Source organism: Dromiciops gliroides, chromosome 2 (assembly GCF_019393635.1).
Source record: "Dromiciops gliroides isolate mDroGli1 chromosome 2, mDroGli1.pri, whole genome shotgun sequence".
In the NCBI taxonomy this organism is placed as follows: Eukaryota; Metazoa; Chordata; class Mammalia; order Microbiotheria; family Microbiotheriidae; genus Dromiciops; species Dromiciops gliroides.
Genome location: NC_057862.1, coordinates 215,460,728 through 215,486,613, shown reverse-complemented (window position 1 = coordinate 215,486,613; position 25,886 = coordinate 215,460,728). Strand labels below are relative to the sequence as shown.

At 39.9% G+C, this 25,886-nt stretch overlaps 1 long non-coding RNA gene across 1 annotated transcript; it reads right to left on the bottom strand.

The window, feature by feature from the left end:
- Positions 1 to 10,540: 10,540 nt before the first annotated feature.
- LOC122740041 lies at positions 10,541 to 23,062 on the bottom strand. Its single transcript, XR_006354704.1, has 3 exons — positions 22,956 to 23,062; positions 14,754 to 14,810; positions 10,541 to 10,575 (listed from the first exon to the last, which is right to left on the bottom strand). It is a non-coding gene; the product is annotated as an uncharacterized LOC122740041 (long non-coding RNA).
- Between the last annotated feature and the right edge of the window lie 2,824 nt (positions 23,063 to 25,886).

Genomic DNA, 25,886 nt, shown 5'->3' with positions numbered 1-25,886 from the left:
GGAGGGGGGCAGGGCAAATACTTTTAAGTAAATACAAAGTGATTTCTGGGTGTGTGTTTTGGAGGAAGGGGGGAGATCACAGCTGAGGGGGACTAGGAAAGGCTTCCTATAGGAGCTGATATTTGGGTTGGGCTTTGAAGGAAATCTGGAGGTGAGGAAGGGGTGCATTCCAAGTATGGGGGAGAGCCTCTGCAGAAGAATGGAGAGAGCAAATGGAATATCATGTGTGAGGAACAGTAAAAGACCAGTTTGGCTAGACAGTCAAGTTCGTGACAGAGAATAATGTGTCATAAATCAGGAAAGGTAGGCAGGAGCCGGATCGGGAAGGGCATTAAATGCCAGAGGAGTTTATATATTCTGTCCCAAAGGCAATAGGGAGCCACTGGGGGTTTTCTGAGTAGGACGGTCAAATGGTCAGCCCTAGGCTTTGGCACATGGGTGGAGTGTGGATTGGAGAGGAAAACGGGAAGACCAAGTAGGTGTTTATTGCCATAATCCAGGTGGAAGGTGATGAGTAGCTGAACTAAAGGGGTGCCTGTGTCAGTGCTGGGAAGGGAACAGACACGAGAAGTGTTATCATCAACTTAGAACTAGAAGGCATCTTTTGGGGCTTCTAATCCAAATCCTCAATTTTCTTTCTTTCTTTCTTTCTTTCTTTCTTTCTTTCTTTCTTTCTTTCTTTCTTTCTTTCTTTCTTTCTTTCTTTCTTTCTTTCTTTCTTTCTTTCTTTCTTTCTTTCTTTCTTTCTTTCTTTCTTTCTTTCTTTCTTTCTTTCTTTCTTTCTTTCTTTCTTTCTTTCTTTCTTTCTTTCTTTCTTTCTTTCTTTCTTTCTTTCTTTCTTTCTTTCTTTCTTTCTTTCTTTCTTTCTTTCTTTCTTTCTTTCTTTCTTTCTTTCTTTCTTTCTTTCTTTCTTTCTTTCTTTGGCAATTGGGTTAAGTGACCTGCCCAGGGTCACACAGCTAGTAAGTTTCAAGTGTCTGAGGCCGAATTTAACTCAGGTCCTCCTGACTCCAGGTCTGGTGCTCTATCTACTGCGCCACCTAGCTGCCCTAAATCCTCAATTTTCTACATGAGGAACCTGAAGCTCAGAGAAAATACAGGTTACAGATGGTTGGACTGGGATTCAAACCAGGCCTGGGATTTGACTTACATCCAGTACTCTTTCCTCTGTATTAAACAGTCCCTGATAATTTTGGTGAAAGCGGTGCCTCTGTCCCATTGGGAAGAATACTTCCCCTGCATTCTTGGCTCCCTCAAGGCAGCCATTTTACAGCCTGGCTCAAGTACTTGCCTCATCTAGATTCTGTTCAGTTTAGGACTTTCTTGGTCATAATACCCAGCTGCTGCTGCTTTTGTAGGAGCAGCAAGATGGCCCAGTAAATTAGTGTGTGAACTTTGAGTCAAGAATACCTGAATTGGGGGCAGCTAGGTGGCGCAGTGGATAAAGCACCGGCCTTGGATTCAGTAGTACCTGAGTTCAAATCCGGCCTCAGACACTTGATACTTACTAGCTGTGTGACCCTGGGCAAGTTGCTTAATCCCCATTGCCCCGGAAAAAAAAAAAAAAAAAGAATACCTGAATTCAAATCCTGCCTGAGATACTTACTTGGCTACACAACCTTGGATAAGTCATTCCTCTTCTTCTCAATCTCATCTTTAAAATGGATATAATAGCACCTGCCTCATGGAGTTGTTGTGAGAATTAGCTGAGATAATGTAGGTAAAACACTTTACAAACCTTAAAGCGCTTTATAAACACCTAGCTATTATTTTCACTGGGCAGCTAGGTGGTGCGGTGGATAGAGTGGTAGGGTCAGGAAGACCTGAGTTCAAATCTGACCTCAGACGCTTGCTAGTTCTTTGACCCTGGGCAAGTCACTTAACCCAGTTTGCCTCAGTTTCCTCATCTGTCAAATGAGCTAGAGAAGGAAATGGCAAACCATTCCAGTATCTTTGCCAAGAAAACCCCAAATGAGATTTCAGAGAGTTGAACATGACTGGAAAGACTCAACAACAACAATCAGCATTATTTAAATTCCTTTTCAAAAGTGCCCTCATTGGTCTGTCTATGGGCATCCCTAAAGTCACCAGTCTTTGGATGATAGTCAAAAGCATTCATTAAGCAATTGCTATGAGTCAAGCACTTCACTAAGGACTGAGGATACAAAGAAAGACAAAAAAAAACATGGCATCTCTACTCTAGGAACTCCTATTTTAATGGGAGAGACGATATACAGACAACTCTATACATATAAGTTATGTCCAGTGAAGATGTCATGTAATCTCAGTGAGAAGGCAATAGCAGCGGGTGAAACCAAGGAAGACATCCCCCCAGAAGGTGGGGATCTGAACTGAGTTTTGAAGAAGCCAGGAAAACCCATAGGTAGTGGTAAAGAGGGGGTGCATTGCAGGCACAATGAGGGTCTGTCTATAAATACTATTATTCACATTATTTCCCTAAAGACTGAGTAGCCAGGACAACCACTTACCACTACAGACAATTGTATAAGTCTCTCTAGGGTTCAGTTGGCCTAGTTGCTTCTGGATTCTGTGCTAATTGAGGTCTACTAATACTGGTAGTGTGATATACCTCAGAACAGAAAGATTAATGATAGGAACTCCAGCTATGGCTTCAACAATATAGGGAATGCCTAAATGAGGAAACCCCCTCTACCAATGCAATTTAGAAAATTTTGCACTCCCCCTCCCCAGACTAATGTAGCCTAAGATATTAGAGAATCAGTGAAATCCTGGATGAGCCCTGAAAAACACAACCTAAGTGTCCACCTGAGTCCTGCAGACAGGCAGAGTGAGAGGGAGAGCAGAAGTTCTCTATCCCATTTTTTTTTTTAAGTGAGGCAATTGGGGTTAAGTGACTTGCCCAGGGTCACACAGCTAGTAAGTGTGTGTTAAGTGTCTGAGGCCAGATTTGAACTCAGGTACTTCTGACTCCAGGGCCGGCGCTCTATCCACTGCGCCACCTAGCTGCCCCTCTATCCCTTTAAAGACTCCACAGTGGGTGTCCCTTTTTGATTTCCTGGCCAACTCTCTTTTTTTTTGTTTTTGTTTTTTTGGTGAGGCAACTGGGGTTAAGTGACATGCCCAGGGTCACACAGCTAGTAGGTGTAAAGTGTCTGAGGCCAGATTTGAACTCAGGTCCTCCTCACTCCAGGGCGGGTGCTCTATCCACTGCGCCACCTAGCTGCCCCGGCCAACTCTCTTTTGACACAGCCCCTGCCTCTGTTGCCATCACTGGGACCAGCATCATTCCTAAGTGCCAAATCCTTCGGCACTGAGCACACGGGTCTCCAGAGGTGGACAGGGGAGCCAAACCCAGCTCCAAAGAGGAGCAGATATGGGGAGGGGAGGTGTGACAGGGAACTAATTATCCCCATTCCATATACAAAATGTTCTCTCATAAAAGGCTGCAAATTTCTGTTTTAGTTTAGCCACATCATTTTACAGAGGAAGAAACAGGCCTAGAGGGGCTAATTTGTTTGAGATTATGTATCTATCCAGTAACATCTGGGACTTCAATAGCTAACACACAGGGAAGAATAAGAGCAGTAGAGAGCCCAACAAATTTATAGGAGACAATTTCCAAGAAAGGAGCCAGGAATAAAATGCATGGGCTAAATTGCCTAAACACAAGTGCATAAGGCATGGCTAATAAGCCAGGTAGACAAATGTAACTTCATCGATATCACTGAGACTTTGTGGGATGAGTACCTTGACTAGGTGGCTCTAGAGAGGGATTATCTTATTCACAAGGAATAGAATAGATAAAATGGGAAAAGGCAGAGTATCATTGTATAATAAGAACATATATTTATGTGAAGAAATCACGGAACCAGAAAGAGGAAGGAGGCATACTTGAGTGCATTTAGGTGAAAATTAGTGGAGAGAGAAACAAAAACACTATTATAAATGTAATGTGGACCACCTGGACAGAAGGAGGAAATAAAAGAGTGTAGATAACAGATTACAAAACAGATTACAAACCTGGTATGGAGGAATGGTACAGTCGTGATAGAGGACTTAATTTATCCAAATATCTGGTGATAGATTCGTTCATTCTCTCTCTCTCTCTCTCTCTCTCTCTCTCTCTCTCTCTCTCTCCCCCCCACCCCCTCCCCCTCCCCCTCCCCACACCAAAAGCAGAACCACTGACTAAATATTAGCTTATCTTAGCGATAATTTGATTCTTCAAAAAGTGGGAGAGGAGCAGCTAGGTGGCGCAGTGGATAGAGCACTGGCCCTGGATTCAGGAGTACCTGAGTTCAAATCCGGCCTCAGACACTTAACACTTACTAGCTGTGTGACCCTGGGCAAGTCACTTAACCTCAATTGCCTCACCAAAAAAAAAAAAAAAAGTGGGAGAAGTTACAAGGGAAACTGCTGTTCTGGATCTAAACAGAACTTGTAGCTTAAATAGGAACTATGGGAACCTTGGGAAGAAGTAATCATTTTGTCTTAGAATTTGTGATAGAGGAGAGGAAAAATGGATATAGTTGGACATACATCTTTATTTAGGAAAAGTAGAAAGGATTCAGAGAAAAAGAAGTTTCCTACACTGTCGAGAACGATTGGAGGATCTTGAAAATGATATTCTAAAAACTCAAACAGAAACATATCTCACAAGGAAGAAAAGGGAGAGTAAAGAGACCAGTGTGGATGCAGTGATCCACTTATGACCATCATTGCTTCATTAAGAATATGTCATGGGGCAGCTAGGTGGCGCAGTGGATAGAGCACCGGCCCTGGATTCAGGAGGGCCTGAGTTCAAATCCTGTCTCAGACACTTAACACTTACTAGCTGTGTGCCCCTGGGCAAGTCACTTAACCCCAATTGCCTCACTAAAAATAAAGAAAGAAAGAATATGTCATGCAAGACTAACTTCATTTTCCTTTTTTTTTTTTGACAAAGTTACTGGACTGGTTGGTCAGGGAACTACTGCTGATATAATTTACCTAGACTTCAGCAAAATATTTGACAAAATTTCTCATGATGCCCCGGTAGACAAGATGGAGAGATGTGGGCTTGATAATACAGATAGTGCAGTAAGGTAAAACCAGAACTATTTGAAACACTGGACACAAAAAATAGTCCTTAATGTCTTGACTTCAATTCAAATGGAAGTCTCTAGTGGAATGCCCTAGGGATCCGTGCCTGGCTCTGTAGTGTTGAACATTTTTATCAATGACTTGAAAAATGACATAGAAGGCAAGCGGATCAAATTTGCACTGGATTACAGGGCCAAGACTTGAAGAAATCTTGACAGGCTAAGCCAATGAGCCAAATCTAATAAAATAAAATTTAATAGAGATAATGTCCCACACTTGGATTAAAATGAACAACTTCACAAATACAAGATGAGAGAGGCACAACTAGATAGAAGCTCATTTGAAAGGATCTAGACATTTGAATGAACTGCAAATTCAGTGAGTTAATTGTGAAACAAGGTAGCTTAAAAAAAAGCCAACTTTCAATTTTAGTCTGCATTAATAGAGACACTATGTTTAGGACTATAGAAGTAATTATCCTGTATTCTGCCTTGGTCAGGTCACATTTGTTGTATTGTGTTTAATTCTGAGTACTACATTGTCTTGGGTTTGTTGGGGGGGGGGGAGGGGCAGCAGTAATTCCAAACATTGGAAATGTGATCAGTCTTTCCCACCCAGTCTCCAACATTTAGCAGCAAATGCTCTCTAAATGGATAGTTATGTGGCAAACATCTCTTTTGCACCACTAAAAGGCAAATGTAGAATTCATATATATATATATATATATATATATTCCAGAGGGATTTATTGATGCATATGTACAGTTACACCAGATCTTAGATAGATAATAAAAACAGGTAACAGAAAAGCTGCCTCCCCCACCTTCCCCTCACCCCACCCACACTGTGAGGTAGGCTTCTCTAGGTCTTAAGTTACTGGTCTTATTCCAACCATTGACATGCCAATATAAGTGTCAGCATTTACGTTAGAACTGCTGGATGAAGTCTCCAACAGGAATCCAATTTGAGGCTGAATTTTTCTTGTTTATACAGCCCTTTATTGGCGAGGAGACTGCTGCAAAGTAGAGTTTTTTCCAGTTGGAAGGAGAGACTGAAGGATCATGGGAGGTACAGAATAGGGAAAACTCACAAACCTTTACTCTCCGGCAAAAGAGGGGCCACTGTATACCAACAGTGAGTCAATGGCAAAGAAGGTTGCTGCTCCCCTAAACTGAATATGATCATGAATAGTTGGAGCCTTCTTCACAAAGTTTGCTATTTGCATTAATATATCTGCTTGCCTCACTGTGGGACAGGATGAAGTTATCCCTACTCTATTCTTTTGACTCTCTTGATTCATCACTGCTGGACCACTTGGCATCACTACTCTTTGGGAGTTTTCAGCTCTCTTTAAACTTTATTGTTTACATGTCTTCAGATAAAGACAAGCTGGTTTTTGTTGCACTGAGTGATTGTTTTATATAAAGGAGTGGACATGCAAGGGTGGGAAGGTCAAAAGGGAACCTGAGACTAATTATATTAGATTTAATCACGAGCTTGAATCAATCCATCTCACCCAGCTGCACAAAAAGGGTCTTCATTTATATGAAGGAAAATATGGCGTACTTTGTCAGTAAAGTCTCACCTTGAAGTTCGAGGAATACCAATTGGCCAAAGTACATGCGACTGCACTTGTCTTTTCTGAAGAGTAGTCTTTCCACCAACTCAGCCCTATATACCATAAATACCTTTGGCAATCTCAGATGCAGGTGACTATTACCTAAGGTAGGAGGAAAGGGGAGGCCCATAATGTACAATTTCTCATAATTGGCCCATGGATGGTGCACATTCGGTAACATTGAAAGGAGGCTATTATCACAGTCTAGGCAGCATGCCCAGTTCAGGTACTAATCATTATCCTGACAACCACCTTGGAAGAAACTACCATTATCTTGGGTCTGGAGGAAAAGGTAAAACCCACTCAGGAAAGCTCCTTGTGAAAGAGAAAAACAAAACCTGTTGAACTTTTAGCATTCAAACTACAAGCAACTATATTTCAAGAAAAAGGATTAACTCGACATGCAAACAAAGACAAGATGACAGTAAACATACTTAATATGAATATTTCTTCTACTCAGGAAACAGGTCTCCCAAAATTGAGGTTGCAATTGCAATTTCAGTATATAATAAATGTGAAATGGATACAACTTCATTCAGGGGCTCCATTCGTTACTTAGCTTCACTTCTAAAGGTAGAAATTCATACATCAGTAGCTCCTTGAACCATAAGGTGGAGCAGAGAAATTGCTGGCTACCTACCATATGTTAAGGACATTAACAAGCTAAAAAAACAGCAAGAAGAAGATGACTAGGGTGGTGGTGGGTGACTATAGACCTTGGCTTATGAGGATCTTTTTTTTTTTTTTAGTGAGGCAATTGGGGTTAAGTGACTTGCCCAGGGTCACACAACTAGTAAGTGTCAAGTGTCTGAGGCCGGATTTGAACTCAGGTACTCCTGACTCCAGGGCTGGTGCTCTATCCACTGCACCATCTAGCTGCCCCAATGAGGATCTTTTTAAGGAAGTGAGGATATTTAACCTGGAGAAGAGGTGACTTAAAGGGACCATAGCAATGAGTCTCAAGTGTTTCCAAGGCTGCTGTGAGAACGGGGGATTAGATTTGTTATACTTGGCCCTAGTAGAAGAAAGCAGAGGGTAGATTCTTCTCAACTCAGGGCCTCTCTCCTTCCCAGGATGCCTCAGCTCCTTTTGGTTTGACACCTCATTACACAAAGACCTGGCTAAGGTACTCACAAACCTCCCAGGGTTTTTGTGAGGATCAAATGAAATAACATTTGTAAAACACTTATGAGGGCAGCTAGGTGGTGCAGTGAATAAAGCACCGGCCCTGGATTCAGGAGTACCTGAGTTCAAATCCGGCCTCAGACACTTGTTACTTACTAGTTGTGTGACCCTGGGAAAGTCACTTAACCCCCACTGCCCCATAAACAAACAAACAAAAAATAAAGCACTTAGCACAGTGTTTGACACATAGTAGGTACACAATAGATATGCCCCCACCTCTGTTCTCCTAGGAAAATGTAAACTCCTTGAGGGCAGGCACTGGTTCATTTTTTTGTATCCCCAATACCTAGCATAGTGCTTTGCATTTAAATAGTGCTTTGAATTAAATCAAATTGGATGCATAGAGCATTTGCTGTCTGTGCCTTCCATTCAACACTTAGTAGTTACTGATTTACAATCTCTTGTATTGTCATCTCATGTTATTATTCAGCTTTTCATGAGTGTATATTGCTTCTGTCCAACTGGCAGTAAACTTTATGAGGGCAGGGCTATGAGTTATATTTCTTCCTATTTCTCATACTGCTTAGCACACAGTGCCGGGAACAAGGCAGCTAGGCCCTGAATAAATGAATGAAATGGCTCATATAAGACCAGAGGCTGTTCCCACATGGAGCACATGATGATTTCCTCTTTGGATGAATACTAACAGTAGAGACCTTGGTTCTAGTTAGAGATCTGCACTCATTCATTGTGTACAACCTTGGACAAATTACTGAATTTCTCTGGGTCCTTTTTCCTTATGTATAAAAAGGTTTAAATTAGATGACCTCTCTGGTTCCTTCTAACTCTTAACATTCAATGCCCTTTGCTCCAACACCTTGTGTTTTAAGGCCCTTTTCAGCAATAACATTCCATGAAGTTATAATTCTTTTGAGTGATCGAGTCAGGATTGTGGTAAAATATGAAAGTTTTTAACAGTCGGTTAGGATAACTGAAAGACGCCAGTTTTTCAAGGACCACCCTTTTGGGGAGGAGATGAACAGTCCGCCTGCTGCGCATGTCAGACTGCCTGCCGGGTACAGTCCGCCTGCTGCGCATGTCAGACTGCCTGCCAGGTACAGTGCGCCTGCTGCGCATGTCAGACTGCCTGCCGGGTTTTTTTTGACTTCCGGGGTGGAGAAAAGGAGAGAGGCCTTTTTGCCTGCTTGGGGGGACTCCTGACGGCGCGGCACGGACTCTCTCTCTCCAAAGGTGGCCTTGTCGGTTGGTGGCCTTGTCGGTTGGTGGCCTTGTCGGTTTGGTGAGTTGTTATAAGGAATATAGACTAAGCTTAGACTTAAGACGATTTGTATTGTGTTTCTACTTTCCTATCCTTCTAACCAACATCACCTTGTGACTATCATAACTATAAATAAAAAGGTCTATCTAGAAAACCAAAACCTGCTTCCATTTACTAGTTTGGGAGATAAATTAAGGGAAAGGTTAAGTAGGGGAGATTTATGATCTAATATCCAATTTTAAATCTCACAGGATCTAGCATTATTTTTTAAAAGGAGGTTGCCTGGGGCAGCTAGGTGGCATAGTGAATAGAGCACTGGTCTTGGATTCAGGAGGACCTGAGTTCAAATCCAGCCTCAGACCCATGACACTTACTAGCCCACTAAGTGGGCAAGTCACTTAACCCCAATTGCCTCACCAAAAAAAAAAAAAAAAAAAAAAAAAGGAGGTTGCCTGCCCAAACATGATGCATTCCATTGACAAACGCATGATTGATATCTGTAAGTCTCTATCTCATTCATTCTCTCCCTTAACCACTCTCATGCTCTTCATATTTAAGTAACACATCCCTCTGGACATGGTATATGTATATATGAAGCTAACCCAGTAGTTAAGATGAATTGAAGGAGATATTGAAAATATTTTATTTCAGAATCATGAACAAAAATGCTGCCAATGCAGAATCTTCCCCCCCCCCCCAATCTAAATCCATGATTTTAATTTGCGAAGCTCTTGGTAAGGAAACTTCCTCTCCCAATGCAAATCAGAAATTCAGCTGTAATTTAAAAATCTTAAAAAGTTGTCTGAGCCACTGAACAGTTAAATGGCTTGCTTAAAGGAGGTAGGAAACAAGCATTGATTACCTACTGTGTGCCAGGCATTGTGCTGAGTGCTTTACAGATATTACTTCATTTGATCCTCACAACAATCCTCAACTGCTATTATTATCCCCATTTTACAATTGAGGAAATTGAGGCAGAAAGTGGTGATGTGACTTGCTTAGGGTCACACAGTAAGCAAGTGTCCGAGGCTGGATTTGAACTCAGGTTTTCCTGACTTCAGGCTCAGTGCTCCCTCCACTATACCACCTAGCTGCCTATGGTTACACTGATAGCTTATGTTAGAGGCAGGCAGGATTTGAACCCAAGAATAACCTTCTAGCCACTATGCTATGTCACTTCTCATAGAAATTATCGGTGACATGTTCATATATAGTGATGCAAATGGTTATAATATGTACATGACAGTTAAATATTTATGAAAAGTTAAAATCCACCTTAATTATGGCATATCCTTCACATATAAGGCATACTGATGCCTACATTCACATGTACTTTAATGGAAGCTTTGAGTAGTGGTACTTAATCTGTTTTATATAATTTTGTGTAGTGGAAAGGATATAGGATTAAAAGACAAGAGACCTAGGTTCTAACATCAAGCAGCTGTGTGACCTCAGGTCAATCACTTCATCTCTCTGGTCGCTGGCTTCACCTGTAAAAGGAGGAGTTTGAATTAGGTCATTGCTTAAGAACTCTTCCTCATCCATGGTTCTTTTTAGAAAACTGGTACCCCATAGTCTTTGAGCAAAGACCCAACAATACAGTTCCTAAGGCCTCTTATTATATCCTAGAGAAAATGACATGGATAGTGGTACAGTTAGATGCTTTCACAACGTGTTAATCGATTGTATTTCCAAAGTGAATAATAGGTTGATGTAAAAACGGATTTCGGTCTCTAATGGCATGCCTTAGGGCTCCATCCTCACCCCATCTTCTCAAATACTTAAATGGATCTGAATTTAACAGTGTGGGTATTCCATTGAATAATACAGATCACAAACTATCCTTATCTGCCCATCCTAAATGACTCTTACCCATGACTTCCCATAATTATACCAAAGAAGTTCCCACTTATTATGCTAATGGCCCCACTTTCTTTTCCTTGACATTGAGAACATACAAATGGAGCATAAAGCCATGTAACCAGTCCACCCTCTTTTTCATTCATACATTTCTTTTTATGACATCATTTATTCTGCTCTTTCTAAGTCCTTATTTGTTATGTGTCACAACTTAATTATGCCCAGGAAGCACCTCTCTATTGCCTTTTAGGTGGAGTTTCAATTTGAAATATGAGAGGCAACATGGTAGAGTGGAAAGAACACTGGATTTAGGGCAAGGAAGATTTGGATTTCAATCCCACTTCAGACACTTAACTTGCTAGGTGACTCTGGGTAAATCACTTAGCCTCTGTGAGACTCAGGTTTGTAACGATTGGAATGACGCCACCTACTGGAGACTTACTGTAGAAGGGTTCCGCCCATGAAGCGAAGGTCTTTGAGGGCAAGACCAGGAGTCTTTTTTTTTTTTTTTTTTGCATCAGGAAGTGACACGGGCTAGTGGGAGGAAGAAGGAAGAGACTGGCGCTCGGTCTGACTCTCTTTCCTGAGGACGCTGGTGGAGAGGGGAGCCAGAAATGCGCTCTCCCTTTAATAGATAGGAATCTAGGCCTTTCTCTCTCTCTTTACCAAATTCTTATTCTCCTTAATAAATGCTTAAAAGTCTAACTTTTGCTAAAACTTATAATTTATTGGTGACCACTCATTAGATATTTTAGACAGTTTAGCTAGAATTTTAGCCCTTAACAGGTTCCTCATCTGTAAGATTTTGGGGGTTGGTCTTGGTGACTTCTAATGTCCTTCCAGCTGTAAGTCTATGATCAAGTGATCAGTTCTTTGGAGACATTAGAGCTCCTAGCCTCTTAGACATTAGAAAAACAGTGGCATTGAAAAGATGAGCTTTTGTTTCTGGAAGAAGCTTCGGGTGATTAAGAGAGCTTTGCAATTTCCTAAAGGCAATCTGTGGTCTTCTTATTCAACTTGGAATCCAACTAATTATCCATTTGCAGTGTTTGCCTTACATGTACATATATACATATATGTATGCATATGTATACCTATGCATATTCAGAATATCCTCCCAAAAAAGTAGTTTTAAGCTTTAATAGATTTGGAGGGGGGTGTGAATGAGGTTTAAGTGACTTGTCCAGGGTCACACAGCTAGTAAGTGTCAAGTATGTAAAGCTGGATTTGAACTCAGGTCCTCCCGAATCCCGAGCCTAGTACTTTATCTACTGCACCACATAGCTGCCCCTAAGTTTTAATAGCTTTAAATTGCACTAAGAAGGTGGGGCATACACACATATATATATATATGCACATATTTATTTTTTATTTTAAATTTCTTTCTTTAATTTTTCTCAATTACATGTAAAGATATTTTTTGAGTTCCAAATTTTTCTCCCACCCTCTCTTCCCTCCCCCCTCCCAAAGCCAGTAAGCAATTTTATATAGGTTATATGTTACAATTATGTTAAACATATTTCCACATTAGTCAGAACAAAAGGAAAAAAACACACAAGAACAATAACAAAAAAGCAACAACAAAAGTGAAAATAGCATGCTTCAGTCTGCATTCAGATTCCATAGTTCTTTTTCTGAATGTGGAGAGCATTTCCCACCATAAATCTTTTGGCATTGTCTTGGATCATTGCATTGCTAAGAAGAGCCAACTCAATCACAGTTATATATAAAACAGATTAAGTACCACTATTCAAAGCTTCCATTAAAGTACATGTGAATGTAGGCATCAGTATGCCTTATATGTGAAGGATATGCCATAATTAAGGTGGATTTTAACTTTTTCTTTTTTTTATGGATATGCATATATTTCAAGAAAAATATTAATACTCATACCATGCTCTATGTTTAGGCACCAGTATTTCAGAATCAACTTTATTTAATTTAATATTAATCTATATTCAAGCTATTCCTAGTTTGGAGAGAGAAATATCCAAATGGGCAATAGTCCCTCATGTCTTCTGATATAACTCTCTTCCCCAAGAAGATTTCAGGTAACACCTATGGACACACATGCATACACATACACATAATGTGCATATAAACAAACACATATATATGCACACACATATGTAAAGCCACACACATACACACATACACACACTTCATTAAAGGTTCATTTATTCTCCTAAAGAATTACATTCAGTTTTACTGCATAAATTGTTCTTGCTTGTAAGCCTAAATAATCCTTTGCCTTCTGGAACATCATATTCTAAACTCTCCACTCCTTTAAATTGGTGACAGATAGATCTTATGTGATCTTGACTGTGGTCCTGAGTACTTGAATTCTTTCTTTTTGGCTGCTTCCAGTATTTTTTATTTGACCCAAGAGCTCTTGATTTGGCTATCACTCTCCTGGTTCTCATTTGGCCATTTCTTTCAGGGGGTAATTGGTAGATTCTTTCAATTTCTACTTTGACCCCTGTGTCTAAGAGATCTAGGAAGTTTTCTTTTAGGGTTTCTTGAAATATGATATGTAGGCTTTAGGGAGGGTAAGGGGAGGCAGGTTATGGCTTTCAGGTAGTTTAATGATTCTTAAATGACCTCTCCCCAGTCTGTTTTCCATGTCAGTTGTTTCTGCTATGAGATACCTTATATTTTCTTCTATTTTTTTAGTCTCTTGACTTTTATTATTGCTTATTGTCTTATGGAGTCATCAGCTTTTATTTGATTCATTCTAATGTTCATGGAGTCTTGTTTGGAAAAGGTTTTTTGTTTTTTTTTTTAATCTCTTGTGCCAAGAGGTAAAATCCCTTTCCAATTCTTTCTTCTATAGCTTACATTTCTTTTCCAGTTTTCCCACTCACACTATCATTTCATTGATTTAAAAAAAAAAACAAACTTTTGCTTCATCTCTTCCAGGAATTCTTATTGAATTTGTGCCCAAACTGTGTTTTCCTCTGATGCTTTGTAGATATTTTGGAATTATTCTCTTTTTTTCTGGATTTGTGGCTTGAGTATCCCTGTGAATATAATGGTTTTTATGGCAGAATTATTTTCTTTTTCTTTTCTTTTTTTTTTGCTTGCTCATTCTTCTAGCCTACTTCCTGACTTCATGCTTTGTGTTATGGCCAGGCTTTGTGCACTTCTGGAAGGAAGGTTTGAGCTGGTCCTCCTGCTGCTTTCTTGGAGAATTGAATATAATGTTATTCCAAGATCTCAGGGACAGCTCAGTATGTGGAACCAGCAAGCTATCCGTATTCTCAATGTGATCCTATCCAGGGGAAAGTCTGCTTGCTGCCCTTCTGGTCTGAGGTCTGCAAATTATTCACCAAGGTTTGGGTCTGAACAATACACCTGTGGGTTTGCCCCATTTGGAGCTCCAGTAGATTCAACTAGATTCAATTACCATCAGTCAGTTTAAAAATTCTGCTGATTGGGGGCAGCTAGGTGGCGCAGTGGATAAAGCACTGACCTTGGATTCAGGAGCACCTGAGTTCAAATCCAGCCTCAGGCACTTGACACTTAACTAGCTGTGTGACCCTAGGCAAGTCACTTAACCCTCATTGCCCTGCAAAATAAATAAATAAATAAATATTTAAAAAATTCTGCTGATTTGGAGTAAGGGAAACTTAGGCTCTCCTCTGGTCTGGGAATCCTGCCAGGGTTATTCCACTGCAAAATTCATATTGGGCTGGAGGGTGGAAGAGAGACTGCAATCCTCTCTCAGCATCAGAACAACATAGTTCTGCTTCCTTCTGAACTCATTTCATGTGGTGTACACAACCTAGACCTTATCATCATTCCTTACCTTGGAATACCATCTCTTGGTGCAGGGCCTCTCCTCATTCGGTCCTGGATCTGTGACCTAAAAATGGGTAGTGAACAGAGTTGCCAGTTAGAATCTATTCCTGTGCTCTGAAAAAAGTTGGGACCCTCTTTTCTGGATTTGGAACCTTTCCTTTCCCTGCTTTGCAGCCTCTCTCTGTGTGTGGAAATGTTATGTGGCCATTCCTGACTAGATGTAGGTCTAGTATCTGCAGACCTCTCTGTTTGTCTCCCAATGCCAATCTGGGCTGGAAAAATGACTCGCTGTGATTTTTTTTTCTTGGCTTAACAATCAGTAGTCACTCTGCTGGTGCATTTTCTAGATCTGTTTGGAGGTGTTGTGTGGGTAAATTTGGCTGTACTTCTTCCTGATTCTCCACTGTATTAGCTCTCTATGGGAGATGCATTTTTGTTTGAGAGAAGTTTTAGGAGTTGTCAAAAGCAAAGTACAGTTTTAATTTTTTTTATATTTTAAAAAAATATTTTTTTTTCAGGACAATGAGGGTTAAGTGACTTGCCCAGGGTCACACAGCTAGTGTCAAGTGTCTGAGCTCAGATTTGAACTCAGGTCCTCCTGAATCCTGGGCCAGTGTTTTATCCACTGCACCACCTAGCTGCCCCCAAAGTACAGTTTTTAAAAAGCAATCCAACTTACCCTTTTCCACTTACTCAGCTCTGGGTCCCACTCAGTATTCACTTGAAGTGATTGTCTAAAATATATGTATTGATGGACCAATTTGCTACTGTCCATATAAATGCATATCATAGTCTGGAAAATAAGAATTCTGCTTAGGTTTTCCTATGTGGATTAGGCCAAACTCATTTAAGTAGTTATCAGTCTCATTTAGGAAACCCTGGAATATTTCTGGACTTGATGAAATCAGCACAATGTAATCTTTTGTTGTTGTTGTTGTTCTTTTTTTTTTTTTTTAGTGAGGCAATTGGGGTTAAGTGACTTGCCTATGGTCACACAGCTAGTAAGTGTTAAGTGTCTGAGGCTGGATTTGAACTCAGGTACTCTTGACTCCAGAGCTGGTGCTCTATCCACTGCGCCATCTAGCTGCCCCCTAGCACAATGTAATCTATGGAAATAACTGCAGAATCACACTAGCTCTCTTCCATTTGGATTCTGAATTGGACATCTTCCATGGCAATGACAAACAGTTTTGGTGAATATGTCTCCCTGTCTTGTGCCTCTCTTGATATTAATAATCAGAGCATTATCAAACTAACTTATCTCTGTTAAAAATATCAAGGAATCTCATTTGATCTTAATGTATGTTTAAGAGACCTCATTGGAGAAAAGCTTTTATTTTGTTCTACTGAATCGAACTTCTTCTTTAATATAGTAAAAAAATATATATATAGTAAATTTGGCATTGTATTCTCTATACCTTTTAGTCAATTGTGTGACTATAAGTTGTGGTCTGCTAGATAATATCATTGATGAAAGCTTTCCTGTTCTCTTCTCATATTTTCTTTCAGGAAGTCTTTCAGTCATATAGATATTCTCATAAATGATGTGTAAGAATGAGAAATACACAATTAGATGAGTAGTTTATTGATATTATCTCAATTGATTTTTTTTCAGTAATAAACCTTTCTATGATTTTACCAGTTATTTGATAGGGTTTCCCTCTTTAAGTTATCTTGAGAATCAATCCCTCAGCACTCTAAAATAATGTAATCTCCTGCACAGGTATTTTCTGTGTACACCTGACCTTGTCTAGTTATTCATCCTGTCTTTGTTTCCATTAGAACTATCGTTCTACTTCCTCATGCAGCATATCAGGTTCTGTGATATGAGACTCCAAATGTGGTAACTATATAGTCATCTATGAGGAAAATAGTTAAATGTTGACAGATATTTTTCTTTTTTGTGTGTGTTTGTTATCCTTTTTTTCTTAAATGATTTGGAGTCAAGTTAATTCAGGGGGATTTCATGGGAAGTTTCTGTAAACTTGTTTCTCTTTCCTTCTACTCTTTCTGTTTTGTGAGATGATTCTGTTCATAATCTTTCACTATCTTCTCCATAAGAATTTACAGTTGAGTTCATATTTTAAGCATATGGTACCCTTGGTTACTATGTCTCTGTGTTTGGCAAAAGGATCAAGTGTTTGTGGATAAGGTGGTTTCTAAGCTATTTCAGCCTCTTTGTGATGTTTGCCTGCTTTATAGTGGTAGGAAATGATGACAGTTTGTCTTGATATCTGTTCTCATCCATTTCCTATTGGATGGGGACATCAATAGTATGGTGTTTTGGTTTTTGTTGTTGTTGTTTTGTTTTGTTTTGTTTTGGCAGGGCAATGGGGGTTAAGTGACTTGCCCAGGGTCACACAGCTAGTAAGTGTCAAGTGTCTGAGGCCGGATTTGAACTCAGGTCCTCCTGAATCCAGGGCCGGTGCTTTATCCACTATGTCACCTAGCTGCCCCAACATCAATAGTATGTTTTAAAAAGTGAAACTGGATTTTTAAAAATTGCATGTTATAGCTTCTTTTTACCTTGGTCCTTTCTTCTGACTGGATGATCATTGTTATTTTTTGTTTTAATGAGTCAATGGTCTAACTAGACATGGACAATGGATAAGAACACAAAGGGGCCCTACAGGGCTAAGGAACATTTTGGAGTTTTCTTTGTTGCACAGGTTGTCATTGTCAAATAATTCATTAGCTAGTAGCCTAGCTAGTAGTAATGAGCTTCTCTTTACTTAGTTGGGCTAAGTAAAGATCCCTACATGCATCCCTCAGGCAATGGTCTGTCTACTTTGCAGGATGGTATAATTCTCATGTTCTTTGAGAACCTAGAGTTTACTTCATAATATGATGAGACATAGTAATAGAACTTCTGTGTAGAGCAGATGATGCTATAACAACAAAAGCAATAACAAGCATTTATTAAATGCCTACTATATGCAGGGCCCTGCCCTACATGTTGGAGATTTAGTTTAGATGAGGCCCGATATCAGTCCTCGTGGAGCTTATAATCTGAATCAAGATTCAAAATTATCTCAGTAGGATATTATGCTGGGCTAAAATTAACAAAAAGGAATTTAATAGAAGTAAATGAAAAGTTCTAGATTTGTGTTCTAAATTAAAAATATCAGTAGCACAATTATATGATGGAGGACCTGTGGCTTGGTATCAGTTCATATGAAAGAGATTTGGGGAATTGTAGTAGACTATAAGCTTCATAGGAATTAATAGTGTGTTGTGTTTGTTAAACCGACTAAATTAATTGAAATATGTGTCCAGATCAGAGGGAATAATATTTCTTCTCTGTTCTGCTTTACTCATACCACTTCCAAAATACTCTGTTCAGTTCTGAGCTTTACATTTTAGGGAAGACATTGGTAAGCTGATAAAATACTGTAGGAAGGAAACTGGAATAGTTAGGGGACTTAAAATTATGTCATACAGAAGACAGGTAAAGAAATGGGAAATGTGTAATGAGAAAAAAATGCATGAGCTGGAGATGGAGGTGGGGATGGGGTGGGATGGGGTCATTGTTGCCATCTTCAAGTACTTGCAGAGCTGTAATAAGGAAGAGGGAAGCAGCTAGGTGGTGCAATGGATTGAGTGCCAGGCCTGGAGTCAGGAAGACCTGGGTTCAAATCCAGCCTCAGACACTTACTAACTGTGTGATCTTGGGCAAGTCACTTAACCCTATTTGCCTCTATTTCCTCATATAAAATAAGCTAGAGAAGGAAATGACAAACTACTTCAGTATCTTTGCCAGGAATTTTTGCCAGGAAAACTCCAAATGGGGTCATGAACTGTTGGACACAATTGAAAGGACTGAACAACAACAACAATAAGGAAGAGTAATTAGATTCATTTAGGTTAGTTCTTGGGGTCAGAGATAGGCCTAATGATGGAGGCTGATGAGAAACAGATCTCAGTTTAATATAACAATAAGAATTTTTCAATTTTGAAATAGGCTACATCAGGACAAAGGCCAACAGATGAGTTTAAATTCTATTCAGTAATCAGTAAGGTACCAGCGGAATTTCTGAAAGAGCCAGTAACACAACCAGATCTAGACATAAGGAAAATTATTTTATCAAAGTAATGAAAGGAAAATTAGAGTGGGAAGAAAATAGAGTCATGAAGATCAGTCAGGAGGCAACAACAATAGGCAAGTAGAAATAAGGACCCATACTAAAGTGATAGAAATGGGAATAGAGAGAAGGGGATAATCAGTTTAGAGATGATGCAGAGTTGTATTCATGTGAACTTGACAAGGTGAGGGAGAGGAAGGAATCAAAACCAGAGTTGAGGGTTCAAATATAGGAAATAGGGTAGATGTTGGGCCTATTTACAATGAGATTCTCATCACTGGGTGACTACCTATTGTGGATACTATAGAAGGATTCTCTACATCAAGAAGTTTTAATGAGATAACCTCCATGGCTCCTTCCAGCACTGAGGCTCTGTGATTCTCAGAATTTATGAATCCTGAATTTCTACATTCTCTCTTTTAAAGGCAGGCTCCCCATCCATCACAATATACAGCACTAAGTTGGTATTTCTCACCCACATGGTGTGACATGAATAATACATCTGAGGAACATCAGAAATTCCTTTGGAACATGTGGCTGCAGCAAAGGAATGAAACACTTGTTCACTTTGCTTGACAGGAGACAAGTCATGAGCCTGAGTGAGGACCCTTGAGGGTAAATCTCCTTTTACAAATGGCAGAGAACTTGGTACTTGGGACCGTGCTGAGCTAAATGTCAAGAGACAAGCCTTAGCTCTGCCATTGATTGTGTGGGTTATGTTGGCCAACCATTTCACTTCTCTGGACCAAGCTTGGTTTCCTCATTTGTAAAATGGGAGGGGTCATACTAGATGACTTCTAAGATCTCTTCCAGTTCTAAGACTCTACATTCTTTGATTTCTTTGAGTTTGAATCCTGCCTCGACTTCTTACTAGTGGGATGACAGTGGATAAATCATTTCATCTTTCCAGGTGTCAGTTTGATCACATATAAAATGAGGAAGTAGGATTGAATGATTTCTCAGGTCCCTCCCAGACTGTAAATTCTTCAATTCTATGATCAAGCATTTTATATTCTATGTTTTGACAGTTTATGTTGTAAAAGTCTTTCCATTTCTAACACCATAAGAACTAGGTTATTAAGTGGTGAATCATCATCGATAGAAATTCAAAGGTCAGAGTTCAATAGCATGACCAATACTTTTTGGATTGGGTGGGTTTTGTTTTTGTTTCATAAAGTTTAATGGCTGCCTTTTATTTTTTAGATGACAGTCATTTCAACTCGATTGAATTCAACAAGCATTTACCAAGTGCTTACTATGCGCCATTACTATATATATGCTTACTATGTGCTTCCTATGGCATATAGGCATGATACTGGGCTAGGTAGTGTGATGAAAAAAAGGGAAACAATCCCTGCCTTCAAGGGGTTTACATCCTACTGCAGAGGGTGGGGGTTAGATAACATATACACAAATAAGTAAGTACAAAATATAATTTTTTTGGTAGGTGAAGCACTTACAACTGGGGGATCCAAAGAAGTCTCTTGTAGAAGTTGTTACTAGAGCTGAGCCTTGAAAAAAAAATATGGTACCAGGAGGAAGAACATTCCAGGCATAAGACATGGCCTTTGAAAGGAGATGAGAGAGATTGGAATGTCTTGTACAGAGAACATCAAGTCTTTCCCTAGATGCCAGCCCATCAAACCCTCTGATAGCACAGAGTAAAACAGCCAAGAGGTTACCAAACTCTATCGTACCCTTAGGGTCTCAGTAATTTGGCCTATAGGTCAAAGAAAATACATAACGCTTCTATTAAATAATTAGTTAAGTCCAAACAAATTAATAAGTATGAATGTCCTAACAACTTAGTAGCTGTTTGGAAAAAACACACATAAATTGAAACAAATAATATTTTAATCTCATTCTTAAATAATTACATTTAAATAATAATTATTAAAATAGGTACTAATAGGTATTTCTGTCCTAACTACTTTAAAAACATTTGAAAAAATACACATAAGTTGAAAGATCAAGTAATATTTTAATCTCATTCTTAAATAACCACAATTACTTATTAATGGGATCTATGCACCTGTTGGGCAATGCACAGCTTTTCCAATATTGCAATCAGACATGGCCAACCTCATTCCCTGTTCAATATTTATTTTTGTGTAGTACATGTTCCATATTTATCTTGGTAGCTGTTGGTGCAGTGGATAGAGCACTGGGCCTGGAGTCTGAAAGACCTGAGTTCAGATCTGGCCTCAGACACTTACTTGCTATGTGACCGAGGGCTAGTCACTTAAGCTCTGTTTGCCTCAGTATCTTCAACTATAAAATGAGGTTAAAGATAACATTTACCTTATGGTTATTCTGAGGATTAAATGAGACAATATTTGTAAAAGCATTTAACACAATACCTGGCACATAGTAGACATTATATAAACGTTTATTCCCTTCCTTTCTCTTCCCTTCCCTTCCCTTCCTTCTTTAAATGACAGCAACCATTAAAAACCCAGCTTGGCAAAGCTATTACATTGCAAATGAGAATTTTGAAAAGTTAACTGATGTAGCTGAAAACACAAATAAACAGAAACAAATATCAAAATCCCAACAATGTTGCTGAAAGGAATGTAATGTAGAAGAATCTAATACCTTAAACCGGTAGTTCTCACAATGCCTGAAAGATGTCCAATATTACTGTATCCCTCTAAAATAGAAAATATCCTGAGGTGCCTTAGGGACTTTTGCATATAGTTCGGGAATTAAAGAGTTAAGTACAACTAGGCAAATGACTGCATCTGACAGTGCAGGGCAAATTTCCGCACCCACAGTCCTCTACCTTTCTACTGAGAGGAGGAAAAAGTATATGTTACCATCTGTTTCCTGGGACCAGGAAGCAGTTCCTTTTTTGGTTGTTTAGTGATGTCACTAACACTTAGTATGAAGAATACAAACTTTGGTTTTTGGCCTCTGGGCATTCCAGGATTTAAAAGCCTTTGCTACTTTTTGGCAGGAGGCTAGAATATGGATGGGACCCCTAAGTCAGATGCAATTTAGTTCTATAGTTGCTTACAAGAAAGCTGCTATGCTCAGTCTATGTAATATCACCTTGAATGAATCTGAATCAGTCTTAAAATTAGAGTTGGAAAGTTCCCAGAGGCCATCCAGCTCACCCCTTAGGATCATAGACTTAGAACTGGAAAGGACCTTCACGGCCATGTAGTCCAACCCTCCCATTTTGTAGAAGAGAAACTGAGGCTCAGAGAGGTTTATGACTTATCTAGCATCACAAGGGTAGCAGGTGGCAGAGCCAGGATTCACCTACAGGTCCTCTCACTCTAAATCTAGTGTTCTTTCCACCGTACCACAGTGTCTCATCAAATTCTGCCTAGGTCCTTATTCAGCCTCACCTAGAAGTCCTAAAGTGACAGGGAATTCACTGTCCCTTGAGGCAGCCCATCCCATAATTGGACAGCTCAAGTTGTTGGGAAGTTTTTCTTATGGTGAGACCAAATTCTATTTCCTGATAAATACTTTGGCTTCTTCAAGGGCATTTCCCCAATATCCTGTGAAATTTCACTTTCTTGGCTAGGAAGGGATTGTTATTGTTGTTGTTCAGTTGTTTCAGTCTTGTCCAACTCTCTGTGACCCCATTTGAGGTTTTCTTGGCAAGGATACTGGAGTGGTTTGCCATTTCCTTCTTCAGCTCATTTTATAGATGAGGAAATGGAGGCAAATAGGGTTAAGTGACTTGCCCAGAGTCACACAGCTTAGTAAAATGTCTGAGTCTGAATTTGAACTCAGGTCTTTCTGATTCCAGGCCTGGTGCTTTATCTGTTATGGCACCTTAAAAGCCCCTATAACTCTGTCTGGTGGCTTGGCACTATTGGATGGATTCTGACCCTTGAATTTACAGCTATAACTATTCACCATTATTTAATAGCCCAGCTCTGATATTGTTTGAAATAGAAAAAATCCCAGAACACATGAGACATAAAATATTTGATCAGAGATTCATGGTACTATTAGATGACCATTGATCTACTGGACCAGCAGAACAAATCTGAAGGAGAAAGAGGTCTCTCCTGACACCCTCCACCCTAGAAGAGCCCATGTGTTGTTTCCAGACTCCTGTATAACTTCCATTCCCCACCCCACCCCCAACCAGCCCTCTCAGCACTCACCCTGGGGCTGCGCAGATGTCCTTTTCAGACAAACTCAAGCACTCCCCGCCAAGCCTTTCTTTATGGATCAGTGGTGGTGCCAACCCTAGCTCTGCTCAGTATGTTCCTGAAAATGGAATGAATCAGAGGAGCATATGTAAGGGAAGGGAGGAAAAAAACCCCCACCACACACAGCCCCCAAGCTTCTGTGAGAGTTCCAGCTCTCTGTGTTTCCCTCCAGGCAAGAGAAGTCTCTATCTAATTATACCAGTTATACGTGTACAAGTTCATGCACAGATATAACGCTGTGGAGATGCCATACATCGAGGAAGAAGGGGAAAGACAGGTAGTCCTCTGCAGAATCCACTGGAAGGGTGTGGATGAGCCCTTACTAAGGGCTGAGAAGTTCTGTAATTGTCTATGCTCCCCTAACCCCCAAATCCATGAGAAACCAGCCCTGAAAAATTTTTGTGAACCTCATTTGGAGAACTTTGAAGTCTTTTCAGAACACACCCATCAAGACGGTCTATTAATAACGCAACCATATGACAAGCTCAGAGGGAAACTCCAAAGCTGTTAGTATAATTGATTATCTTGAACAACCTGGTGGCTGGAGGGATTTTAAGGGGAAGTATTTTCTGTCTTACATTTGCATACTCTAGGTAGTTGTGTAAGGTTAACATTGTGTAGTCCTTTTAAAATCATTTATATGAAACATGTTTCTTTAAAAACAACAATGAGAAACACCCAAAGTCTTGCAAACTAAAACCCCATCCTCAAAAAAAAGAAAAAGGAAAGGAAAAGGGAAAAAAGGCAGAAGGGTGTTTTAGAAATAACTGGACTGGGGGGTTAGCTCAGGACTATAATCTTTGAGGCTATGAATCTCTTGAGCTTGGAGACATTAAACTGCAACAGGGCTAACCCAATTGGGTATTTGCACTAAGTTCTGCTGGAACATGGTGATACTGTGGAAGCAGGGGCTACCAAATTGTCTAAGGAGGGATGATGAGTGGCCCAGATTGGAAAGGGTACTGTGCTGATTAGTGTAGGACTGTGTCTTTAAATGTCCCTGCATCTCCAGCCTGGGCAGGAGGAGAGGAAAGGGGAGGGGAGGGCAGGGGAGAGGAAGGGAGGTTAGGGAAGAAGGGAAGAGGGAAGGAAGGAGAAGGGGAGGGATGGAAAGGAAGGATGGAAGGAAGGGAAGGAGAGAAGGAAGAGAAAAAGGTGAGAGGGAGAGAAAAGAGAGAGGAGGAGGAGGAGAGGGGAAAAAAGAGAGAGAGGGAGGGAGAGGAAGAGGTGAAAGAGAGCACTGGGTTGCAATATCTCCAGAGACTTTCAGAAGTATCCAGAACTTTGGGGCTTTAGGATCATAGATTTAGGGTTGGAAGAGACCTTAGAGTCCAATCTCATTTATAGATGTGGATACTGAGGTCCAGAAAGTTGTAGTCATTTGCCCAAAAAGTCACACTGCTAGTAAGTATCTGAGGTAGGATCCAAAGTCAGGTCTGCTTGACTTTACACCCAATTTTCCATCCTCTACACACCACACAACTTCCTCCTACAGATGAGTCTGAGTTTCAAAGAAGTAACACTTCATGATTCCTTCCAACTGTTAACATTCTATGTTCTAAGCTCCCTTTTAGGTCTAACACTGCACCTTCCAGGACCCCTTTCCAGCTCTGATATTCTTTTCTATATTCCATTTCAGATTTGTGTTCTGTGATTTTGCCTCGCAGACCAAGAGCAGATTCTTCAATGTCCTCTGCAGTGATCTCATTTTGCTTGAGCCCACTTAAAAACCTAAATTTGATGCAGAGGCATCTAAACCCTGGGAAAAGAATTGTAGCTAACAAGTTGGTAACTGTCCAATCCCATTACAGAAACATTAGCATGAGACGGTTTAGGATCTAGAAATGTGGCCAGAGTCTCTAGAAATAGGCAGAATATTTCAAGCTTAGAATAAAACTCCCCAAATCAACACTGGGAAATCCTCATTATGACTTGTATCTGTTTCCTCATACCTTTCCAACCCTCCCCTGTTTCTGTCTTCTTGTCTATTTTAAATCATTTTTCCCTCCCTTTCTTAGTTCCTTAGCTGGGGCAGCTGGGTGGTACAGTGGACAGAGAGCTAGGCCTGGAGTCAGGAAGACCTGAATTTGTCAAATCCAACTTTATATACTTATTAGCTCTGTGACCCTGGGAAAATCACTTAACCTCTGAGGTCTGCCTTGAGTTTCCTCATCTGTAAAGTGGGGATAATAATGATAATAATAGCACCTACTTTATAGAGTTGCTGTGAGGATCAAATGAGATAATATTTCTAAAGTTCTTAGCACATTGTCTGGCACCTAATAAGCACTATATATTAGCTATAGTAATCATAATAATAATTGTCATCATCTTTATTATCATTATCCCTTGCTCTCACTCTCATCACTCTTGTCTTTATTTATAGAATCACAGACTCTTAGAGATAGAAAAGACTTTAGAGTTCATACTCTGATCTAATAAAGAAATATCTTCTACAGCTCTGAAGCCAAATTAAAATGTAATTGGAAAATATTTAACAAAATAAATAAAAATACAATAGAATATAGATAATGTTAATTTGTGGTTTTCTAAGTCAATATGTTACCTACAGGATTTCTTATGTACAATTTAGTGGTTCCCATTTCTCTGAGTCTGATATCACTGCTCTCTAGCATCTCTGACCAGTTGTCATCCAGGCTCTTTTTCAATACTTGGGGTGACAGAAAACTCATTACCTATCAAGACAGCCTATTCAATATTGGGGAGCTCAAATTGTTATAAAGTTCTTCCTTATAAGGTAATAGGCTTGGATTCAGAAGACCTGGGTTCAAATCCTACCTCAAACAATGACTAGGTGTGTGACCCTGAGCGAGTGCCTTAATCATTCTGAGACCATTTCTTCATCTGTAAAATTATGGGATT